General features: G+C 48.6%; 1 protein-coding gene across 2 annotated transcripts in view; it reads left to right on the top strand.

Annotated features, from left to right (window-relative positions):
- Positions 1-2,237: 2,237 nt before the first annotated feature.
- Positions 2,238-11,241, top strand: part of ABHD2 (abhydrolase domain containing 2, acylglycerol lipase) — a 110,736-nt gene continuing 101,732 nt past the window's right edge. For both annotated transcript variants that reach the window (XM_038747078.1, XM_038747075.1), the window contains exon 1: positions 2,238-2,343. The gene's annotated coding sequence lies outside the window, so the exon portion shown is untranslated. The remainder of the gene's footprint in view (positions 2,344-11,241) is intronic.

Raw genomic sequence — 11,241 nt, 5'->3', positions numbered from 1 at the left:
AAGGAGGTAAGATGGGAGGATGGAGAGGGGGACGAGGGGGCCAGGAAGGAAGGGGCTCAGTCTGGGAAGGCCTCCTGGAGGAGATGAGCTCTCAGTAGGGCCTTGAAGGGAGGAAGAGAGCTAGTTTGACAGATGGGCAGAGGGAGGGCATTCCAGACCCGGGGGATGATGTGGGCCAGGGGTCGATGGCGGGACAGGCGAGAACGAGGTACAGTGAGGAGATTAGCGGCAGAGGAGCGGAGGGTGCGGGGTGGGCTGTAGAAGGAGAGACGGGAGGTGAGGTAGGAGGGGGCGAGGTGATGGAGAGCCTTAAAGCCCAGGGTGAGGAGTTTCTGCCTGATGCGCAGATTGATTGGTAGCCACTGGAGATTTTTGAGAAGGGGAGTAACATGTCCAGAGCGTTTCTGGACAAAGACAATCCGGGCAGCAGCATGAAGTATGGATTGAAGTGGGGAGAGACACGAGGATGGGAGATCAGAGAGAGGGCTGATGCAGTAGTCCAGACGGGATAGGATCAGAGAAGTGAATAATAATGATGGCATTTGTTAAGCACTTACTATGTGCGAAGCACTGTTCTAAGCACTGGGGGACACAAGGTAATCAGTTTACCCCATGTGGGACTCACAGTCTTCTCTGTGCCTCAGTTACCTCATCTGGAAAATGGGGATTAAGTGCCTTGCCCAAAGTTACAAAGTTGATAAGTGGCAGAGCTGGGAATAGAACCCACGACCTCTGACTCCCAAGCCCATGCTCATTCCACTGAGCCACGCTGCTTCTCTAGCCACAAAGTGACTTGCCCAAGGTTACACCGCTGACAAGTGGTGGAGGTAGGATTAGAACCCAGGTCCTCTGACTCCCAGATAATAATGATATTTGTTAAGCACATACTTTGTGCCAAGCACTCTTCAAAGTGCTGGGGTAGATACAAGGTAATCAGGTTGTCCCTCTTGAAACTCACAGATCTAATCCCTGTTTTACAGATGAGGTAACTGAGATACAGAGAAGTTAAGTGACTTAATAATAATACGATTGAATGAATAATAATTATATTTGCTGCTTACTATGTGCCCAGGCACTGTTCTAAGTGCTGGAGTAGATACATGGTAATCAGGTTTTCCCACGTGGGGCTCACAGACTTAATCCCCATATTACAGATGAGGTAACTGAGGCCCAGATAAGTTGTGACTTAATAATAATAATTATGATATTTGTTAAGCACCTACTATGTGCCAAGCACTGTTCTAAACGCTGGGGTAGATACATGGTAATCAGGTTGTCCCAAGTGAAGCCCACAATCTTAATCCCATTTTACAGATTCATTCAATCATATTTATTGAGCGCTTACTGTGTGCAGAGCACTGTACTAAGCGCTTGGGAGGTACAGATGAGGTAACAGGCCCAGAGAAGTGAAGTGGCTTGCCCAAGGTCACACTGCAGACAATTGGTAGAGGCAGAATTAGAACCCAAGTCCTCTGACTTCCAGATAATGATGGTATTTATTAAGTGCTGTGTGCTTAGCACTGTTCTAAACAGTGAGGTAGATACAAGGTAATCAGGCTGCCCCTCATGAGGCTCACAGTCCTAATCCCCATTTTACAGATGAGGGAACTGAGACAGGGATGTTAAGTGACTTAATAATAATAATGATAGTCTTTGTTAAGCACTTACTATAAGCAGAACACAGTTCTAAGCACTGGGTTAGACACATGGTATTCATGTTGTCCACGTGGGGCCCACAGTCTTCATCCCCTTCATCCCTCAGATCAGGGAACTGAGACCCAGAGAAGTGAAGCCTCTTGCTGAAGATCACACAGCAGTCAAGTGGCAGAGACGGGATTAGAACCCAGGTCCCGTGACTCCCGAGCCCGGGCTCTGGCCACTGAGCCACGTGCTGCTCCTGTTTCTTGGGCCTGTCCTGACTTTTCCCATCAGCCCCCGCCGCCGGGGCGCTGTCAATCACGCCTCTTCGGCGCCCCGCCCCGCCCCCTGCCGCCGGGGAGCTGTCAATCACGCCTCTTCGGCGCCCCGCCCCCCAGCCGATGACGTTCGAAGAGCTCCGATCGGCTAGGCTCGGAATCCCGCCCCCCAGCGCGATAGGCGGCTCTCTTGGCCAATAGGAAGGAGGTCTGGGCGGGAGGGGAGCCAATGGGCGAGCGCGCGGCGGTCGCTGGGGGCGTGGAGGCCGTTGCCAGGGAGGGGCCGGCGGCGGCGGCGGCGGCGGGAGCAGGAGCGGATCCCAGTCGGGGTTCCGGTGGGCAGTGCCAGCAGAGTCGCCCCCCGCAACGGAAGAGCCGGACCCGTGTCCGGATCCGCACCCAGAGCCCGAGCCGGGGGAAGGAGCGGGTAAGGCCGCGGCCCCAGCCCGATCCCCCGGCTGCCCATCATCCCATCCCCCTCCTCCTGCCGGCCTCCAGGCTTGACACCTGCCCCACCCCCGGGGTACGGGAGACCCACGAGTTCCGGGTGTGGGGGCGTCAGGGCGAGCCCCTTCCCAGTAGGCCCATCGAGCCCTCTTAATAATAATAATAGCGCTTGTTTAGCGCTTACAGTGTGCCAAGCATTGTTCTAAACGCTGGGGTAGATACAAGGGAATCAGGTTGGATATAGTCCCTGTCCCACATGGTGCTCACAGTCTCAATCCCCATTAGACAGATGAGGGAACCGAAGCCCAGAGAAGTGAAGTGACTTGCCCAAGGTCACACAGCAGACAAGTGGCAGAGTCGGGATTAGAACCCACGACCTCTGCCTCCCAAGCCCGTGCTCTTGCCACTGTGCCAGGCTGCTTCCCCTGGAGGGGCGATGCTTCTAGGGGGTCACTTGCGAGGCAGGGGTGCAGCGTGCCCGGGCCGAGGAGTCAAAGGATCTGGGTTCTAATCCCGACTGTGACCTTGGACAAGTCGCTTCACTTCTCTGGGGCTCAGTGACCTCATCTGTAAATGGGGAGAATTAACAAGAGGGCCCATCGAGCCCTCTTAATAATAATAATAGCGCTTGTTTAGCGCTTACAGTGTGCCAAGCATTGTTCTAAACGCTGGGGTAGATACAAGGGAATCAGGTTGGATATAGTCCCTGTCCCACATGGTGCTCACAGTCTCAATCCCCATTAGACAGATGAGGGAACCGAAGCCCAGAGAAGTGAAGTGACTTGCCCAAGGTCACACAGCAGACAAGTGGCAGAGTCGGGATTAGAACCCACGACCTCTGCCTCCCAAGCCCGTGCTCTTGCCACTGTGCCAGGCTGCTTCCCCTGGAGGGGCGATGCTTCTAGGGGGTCACTTGCGAGGCAGGGGTGCAGCGTGCCCGGGCCGAGGAGTCAAAGGATCTGGGTTCTAATCCCGACTGTGACCTTGGACAAGTCGCTTCACTTCTCTGGGGCTCAGTGACCTCATCTGTAAATGGGGATTAAGACTGTCAGCCCCGTGTGGAACAGGGACCGGGCCCAAGCTGATAAACTTGCATCTACCCCAGTCCTTAGTACAGTGCCTGGCACATAGTCGGTGCTTAACAAATATCGTAAAAAGAAAAAGGGGTGATTGCTGCATATTCGGATTGTGCTCCCCAAATAGGGGTTCCTTAGCCACTAGGACATGTCTTCTGTTATGCCTTCCCAGACTGAGCCCCTTCCTTCCTCTCCCCCTCGTCCCCCTCTCCATCCCCCCCACCTTACCTCCTTCCCTTCCCCACAGCACCTGTGTATATGTATATATGTTTGTACATATTTATTACTCTATGTATTTATTTATTTATTTTACTTGTACATATCTATTCTATTTTATTTTGTAGTATGTTTGGTTTTGTCTCCCCCTTTTAGACTGTGAGCCCACTGTTGGGTAGGGACTGTCTCTATATGTTGCCAATTTGTACTTCCCAAGCGCTTAGTACAGTGCTCTGCACACAGTAAGCGCTCAATAAATACGATTGATGATTTCCACCCCCGCCCCCCCAGTCTCCATCTTTCCCTTGTCAATAATAGGGGGTTGCCCTTCCCTCCTCCGTTCTAGTGGCGCACCCTAGGGCATCCAGGTAAATCCTAACCCAGGTTCCCACCCGAGGCTCACTAGAGACGCATTATAAGGCTGTGAGGCTGTCAGGTTTAATATGATGTGTTCACTGGGGCTCTCTGAGCTCTTGTACCATTTCATTTAAACTAAATTAAAGATCCAAGGATTCAGAAGACAAACCAGATCTCCCCCCGCCTTAAACCCTATCTTCTCTGTGAGTGAAGAGAGATGCCTTATACCGTCCTGTGTTGTGAAGGTCAGTGGGCTTTGGGACTGTCAGACAGAGCAAGGGCGTGAATCTTGAAGCATCTGTTGTCTGTTTTTCCTCTCTGCTGCTTCAGGGTGAATGACCCTGCAGAAAACCAACGCAGATTACATGGGGAACTTTTTCCTGGGTGCTTGGGAAAATGGGTGATTTCCCATTTTCTGCCTCTTAATCCCCTCTCTCCTGTTCATTTTGGCGAGGGTTTTTTTTGTTGTTCTTATCCTCCAGCTTCCCTCTCCATCCTCCGTGACCTCCGTCTCTTCCCATTAGTGTCTCTTCCCTGGTTTTCTCCACACATTAAATGTTTCCTGCTTGTATTTCTGCTTTTGATTTTGGATGTGTTAGTGTCCTTCCGAGGCAAATTTAATCTTTCGTATAAATGGGATTCTTTATTCACTTGGATCATACCCCAGATTCCATCTAATTTAGAACCAAAAGCAAATGTAGAGGGTGGTGGGAAGAACAAAGCCTATTCAACACTCCTCTAAATTCACCTTGGCCCCGAACCTTTTATTATGGTATTTATCAGTGCTTACTATGGGCCAGGCACTGTACTAAGGGCTGGAGAAGATGCAAGGTTGCCAAGTTGGACAGTCCCTGTCCCACATGGACTTAATCCACATTTTACAGATGAGATAACTGAGGCACAGAGAAGTGAAGTGACTTGCCCAAGGTCACATGGCAGACAAAAGGTAGAGCAGGGATTTTAGAACCCAGGTCCTTCCGACTCCCAGGCCCGGGCTCTATCCATTAGGTCATGCTGCTTCACTGCTGTCGTTGCCTTTTATGTAGACCTCTTATCAGTTTTCAAGATGATGCCTTCAAATCTAAATCAGTGAGACTTTTGAGATTATGATTTCATTCACTCTATTGTAAATATTGAGGATTTACTGTGCACAAAGCAGTGTACTAAGTGCTTGGATTTCATGATGTGCTTAGTACAGTGTCTGGCCTACAGTAAGCCTTTAACGTGTACCACAATTATTATTATGAGGCCTGTATTGAATGCTTTCCAGAAGTCCAGGTATAAGTAACCACTGCATTCAAAGGTCATTTGTGCAGGGGTGAAATAAGCCAGTCTCTGTGCCTGACTCTGAGTGTAACTGACCTGATGATTATTGCTTGGTCGAGGTCTGAGCATTCATATACTTCTTGGTATTTGTCCCTTTGTTTTACAAGGGATCAGAAATGGCAGATCAGATAGCTGGGGCAGCTAAATTTTATTTCTGTATTTTTCAAGGGGGTGAAGGCTTCCTTTCCTTCTCCTTTTCTAGCGTCGGCACTTTGGTTTTGCAAGCTTGAGAATCATTGCGTTCATCAAACAGTTTCCTTTAAACATGATGAAGCCTGTCATTTTTTGACTTCATACGGCACCCCCGTCAGATGGGGTTTTTTTTCCCATGAATGGATATACCTGCATTTGAGCAACAGCTAAACGTTATCATTTTCCCCGGATTGGCATGCTCCTTTGCTTTGGCTCTTTAGAGGCTGGTTTTCATTTATCATTCCTTGCCTCAGCCATTTTGGGATATTTATAGCTTTTAGCCTCCTTCACCTGTTAACGAGCTGACTTCCAGCTGCTGCGTTAATGAACATCTTCCCCTTTTCATTTACTCTTTTGGCTCTTTGGTCCGCCCCACCTTCCACCTGTGCATTCTGGCAAGGCCTAGAAACAGCCTCTCTGTCAAACTGAGGCAGTTCTCCTTTCTCTCATCCTAGGCAAAGGCAGACTCCATCTTCAATCAATCAATCAGTGGTATTGAGCACTTACCATGTGTAGAGCACTGCATTAAGCACTTGGGAGAGTACATTACAACAGAGTTAGCAGACGTGTTCCTTTCGGCAGGCCTGTGTGGTGGGGATGTTCAGAATTTCATCCTTGCAAAGTTTCTTCTGTGGTTTATTGCAGGACTGCCTGTTCCTGTTCGTTTTGTGCTGTCCAGTCTCAGCCATCCTTGAGCACATGGGTGTGTCAGAGACTACAGGTGCCCTCCTGTTGGTTCCTCTTGTCCATAGTCTTTACCACTCCAAGGCAAGGTGCAACAGCTTAGCACTGTCTGTTTTCCTTCTCTCTTGGTACTGAAATAACCTTTTTAGGGATTGCTCTTTGGAGGATCATCCAATCTAGTGTGAGAAGCAGCATGGCCTTTTCGATTAAAGCACAGGGCTGGAAATCAGAAGGACCTGGATTCTAATCACAGCTCCGCCACTTGTCTGTTGTAGGAACTTGGGCAAGTCACTTCCCTTTCCTGGGCCTCAATTACCTCATCTGTAAAATGGGGATTAAGACTGTGAGCCTGATCTGGGTTAGGGGCTGCTTCCAACCCAATTACCCTGTATCTACCCCAGCTCTTAGTACAGTGCCAGAAACATAGTAAGGGCTTAACTAGTACCATTAAACAAAAAAAGAGTCTTTCACAATCTAATCTGTAAGCTCATGGTTGTGGTGTAGCCCTTTCATTTTCACTTTGGTTATTTACTCATGACGTGAACTTGCGTGATGCACAATTTTAGGAAAGTTACCCCTGCCTCAATTTCCCTAATAGTGAGGTCCTTACGGCTCGTTTATGACGCCCCTAGCATTTTGACATCTTAGACTTTAAGGCACCATGTTCCATAGAAAGCATAGGGATGGACCAAGATGACTCACCACCCGGCTCAGGGTCTCGGCTAGCTGGCTTGTGTGACCCAATTGGGTGCAGTGTTTGCATTAAATAGCAGCTGGCAGGGTGCTCATTATATGTTCTGCCTCCCTGGTAAAACAGCTAAGAGGTAAACAACTTGTTAGGGACGGGCGCCCCTGGCTTTATTCCCCTGCTTGTGGGTTTTCTTTTCTTGACCCTGAATGAAGGCTAACTCCATAGGTAGCTTTTGTCTGGTGGCATTGATATTTATGAAACTGACATCCTTAGAGGTGTCTGCGCAACAGATCCGGGTGTCCATTGTATCCACGTCCTTGTGGGCTGCCTATTTTGGGGTGAGCATTATCTTGCGCCCCCTTCCCCCCACTGCATTTAGGGAGCCTCTTCCAGTGAGGGTCCTGAAATGCTCTGATGTACAGTGACAAGTGTTTTTCCCTCTTGAACGGAAGGGAAGCCGGAACAAAAATTCAACAGCCAGTCTCAGCAAGCCACTCTGCCAGTGGCTGTGGGTAGGCCAGCTGGGAATCAATCACCAGTATTTATCCAGTGCTTCCTCTGTGCAGAACACTGTACTAAGTGCCCGGGAGAGTACAGCAGAACAGAGTTGGTAGACATGTACCCTGCCCACAGATGAGCTTCCAGTCTAGAGGGAGAGATGCCTGGGAGTTACTGAGATGCCTTCTTCAACCTCACAGCAATCATTTGAGGACTTAGGGTAACCTTAGGTCAACCTGTTCATGCCTATAGGATGCTTCCCTTTGGAGCAGAGAGGTGATGTGCCCAGGGACATGTGGTAATTGGGAGTCAAAGACCAATTCATCCCCCAGAAATCCCAGCTGCTTCAGAAAGGATCGCCACCCTTTGTTTCTGAAAAATCTCCAGAACTCTCATGCTGCTCTCTCCTCTCCCCTCCACCCCATAAATATACACACTTTGGGTGACCTCCCAGCCTTTATCAGCCAGGTTGTTCTTTCCGATGTGTAGCCCAAATCCCTAAACTCCTCACCCTCGGCTTCAAGGCTCTCCATCACCTCACCCCCTCCTACCTCACCTCCCTTCTCTCCTTCTACAGCCCACCCCGCACCCTCTGCTCCTCTGCCGCCAATCTCCTCACCGTGCCTCGTTCTCGCCTGTCCCGCCATCGACCCCCGGCCCATGTCATCCCCCGGGCCTGGAATGCCCTCCCTCTGCCCATCCGCCAAGCTAGCTCTCTTCCTCCCTTCAAGGCCCTACTGAGAGCTCACCTCCTCCAGGAGGCCTTCCCAGACTGAGCCCCTTCCTTCCTCTCCCCCTTGTCCCCCTCTCCATCCCCCATCTTACCTCCTTCTCTTCCCCACAGCACCTGTATATATGTATATATGTTTGTACATATTTATTACTCTATTTATTTATCTTGTACATACCTATTCTATTTATTTTATTTTGTTAGTATGTTTGGTTTTGTTCTCTGTCTCCCCCTTCTAGACTGTGAGCCCGCTGTTGGGTAGGGACTGTCTCTATGTGTTGCCGACTTGTACTTCCCAAGCGCTTAGTACAGTCCTCTGCACACAGTAAGCGCTCAATAAATATAGTTGATTGATTGATTGACCTGAATTCAGCAACCCATGTGTCTTTTTCTGCTGTGCTTTCCGCTGCCCATTCTTTAACTCAATTTTCCAGCACTTAAGTGGAGAGATGGATGTACCCCCTGGACTGTAAGTTCGTTATGGGCAGGGAACATGTCACTAATTTTGTTGTAGTCTCCCAAGCGCTTAGTACAGTGCTCTGACCATAGTATGCACTCAAATACCATCACCTGATTGATGTACCACTCATATGCTAGTTCCAGTTATTTCACATGTCATCCTGTTGCCCAAGAAAGCATAGCCTGCAAACTGCTCGCCTCTAACAGCTGCTTTCTGAGTTGGCCTGTGGTTCCTTACAGGACAGGACATCCTCTCTTCCCATGAGGTGATTCCCGCTTAACAAATACCATCATTATTAATTATTTAGATCCCATTGGCTAAATATCTGAGAATGGGTGGTGGGGGGTGGTAGGAAGGAGCAGAGATTTGGGGGTTGATTCTGAATCCACTGGGAATAAGCAGGCCCCTTCAGGCACTGTTCTTGCTTTGATTCCTTTGATGTGTACTTCAGTTTATTAAATTAGCTTCCTGGTTCAGTTATGCTATGTCACGGTTTAAACTGTTCAAAAGAGACTGTGTTTTGATAGAGGTGAAACCTGGGCAACTGCATCATTTGATTTTATAAATTAAAATGGTTTCCCACTGCTCTTCCTGCATGCTGCTGGTAGAGCCTCTTCGATCAATCGTTCGGTGGTATTGAGCGCTTACTGTGTGCCGACCACTGGACCAAGCTCTAGGGAGAGTACAATATAATGGAGTTGATAGACGTAATACCTGCCCTCAAGAAGCGTACGGTCTAACAGATGAGTTTACCATCTCTTCCTTCTCCCGTATGCACTGAATTGCATTTTACTGGCCTTGAATCGGCAGTCTGAGCTCAGTATCCTCACTGCATAAGAACTGAGAAGGTGTATATTTGGGATCATTGAATGTCACAGATTTTTAACCCTGCCCAAAGCAAAAATGTTGTGGTGCCAGCTCAAGGGAGATGTGGATTGCCACCAAAATGTTAACAGCACCAGGAGTAAAATGTTAAGATTTTGGTTGGTTGTAAATGAGGATTTTCAGGCCCCCGCATTTCCTTGTTCCGTGGCAGTTTTGGGCAAACAATTCATTGCTTATCAGTCTAGAAGTGCACAAAATTACTGCTAATTATTTAGCAGTATGGGCACACGGGCTTAGGAGTCAGAGGTTGTGAGTTCTAATCCTGGCTCCGCCACTTGTCAGCTGTGTGACTTTGGGCAAGTCACTTAACTATGTTGCCAACTTATACTTCTCCAGCGCTTAGTACAGTGCTCTGCACACAGTAAGCGCTCAATAAATACGATTGATTGATTGATTCCCTGTGCCTCAGTTACATCATCTGTAAAATGGGGATTAAGACTGTGAGCCCCACATGGGACAACCTGATAACCTTGTATCTAACAAAGTGCTTGGCACATAGTAAGCGCTTAACAAATACCATCATTATTAATTATTTAGATCCCATCGGCTAAATTAAGGGATTGATCATGCTACTTAAGTTGAAGATTTTTGCCTTGCCAAATAGGCAAACTTGGAAGAAGTCTCCCTACAGGGGGAAAACATTCTTGACAACTTTCTGTTTTGAAAATGTTATGTACCCTATCAAGTTACACTTTTTTTATTAAGCATCCTTGATGAGGTAAGTACAGAACATCTGAGAAACATCATCGTTGCCCTCAAAGAGCTTTTGCATCTTGCCTTCATCGATAAAAGATAATTATTTTTGGATGGCCATCAGGGTTTGCCTTTTCCACATACGGAGGAGTCTGGTTTGCCAATAGTAGTTGGGATAGGTAGAAATTCATATGTCAAGAGATCGTCCCACCTTCTCTCAAAATCTATTCCCTCCACTTGCACCCACTTCATTCCACAGAAACTACCTTCTCTAAGGTCACCAGTGACCATCTCCTTGCCAAATCCGACAGCCTCTACTCCTTCCTAATCCTCCTTGACCTCTCAGCTGCCTTCCATACTGTGGACCATGCCCTTCTCTTTGAAACACTGTCCACCTTGACTTGTGACCCTGTCCTCTACTGGTGCTCCTCCTATTTCTCTGGTTGCTTCTTGGCAGTCTCTTTTTCTGGCTTGTCTTCTGCCTGCCCTCCTCTAGCACTGGGTGTCCCTCAATGCTCAGTCCTATTCTCCCTCTACACCCACTTTCTTGGAGAACGCATTCGCTCCCACAACTTCAACTACCATCTCTACACTGATGAGTCTTCATTTTACCTCTTCAGTCCTGACCTCCTCCTCTTCCACAGTCTCACACTTCCTCCTGCCTTCAGCACATCTCTACCGGGATGTCCCGCCGACATCTGAAACTAAACATGCTCGAAGCAGAATCCCTCATCTTTCCACCCAAACTCTGTCCTCCCTCTGACTTTGCCATCACCATAGGCAGCAAAATTACCTTCCCTATTTCACAAGCCCATAACTCATCTCTTTCATTCAGCCCACATATCCAATCTGTCACCATCCTAACATTGCTAAAATCCACCCTTTCCTCTCCATCCAAACTGCTACCTCCCTGATCCGAGCACTTATCACATCCCACTTTGTCTACTCTATCAGTGTCCTCGTTGACCTCCCTGCCTCTTGTTTCTCCCCTCTCTAGTCCGTGCTTCACTCTGTTGCCTGGATCATTTCTCTAAAAGAAACTGTTAAGTCCAAGTCTCTCCAGTCCTCAA

The sequence above is a fragment of the Tachyglossus aculeatus genome, chromosome 5 (assembly GCF_015852505.1).
Source record: "Tachyglossus aculeatus isolate mTacAcu1 chromosome 5, mTacAcu1.pri, whole genome shotgun sequence".
Classification (NCBI taxonomy): Eukaryota; Metazoa; Chordata; class Mammalia; order Monotremata; family Tachyglossidae; genus Tachyglossus; species Tachyglossus aculeatus.
This window is presented reverse-complemented; position numbering and strand designations above follow the sequence as displayed.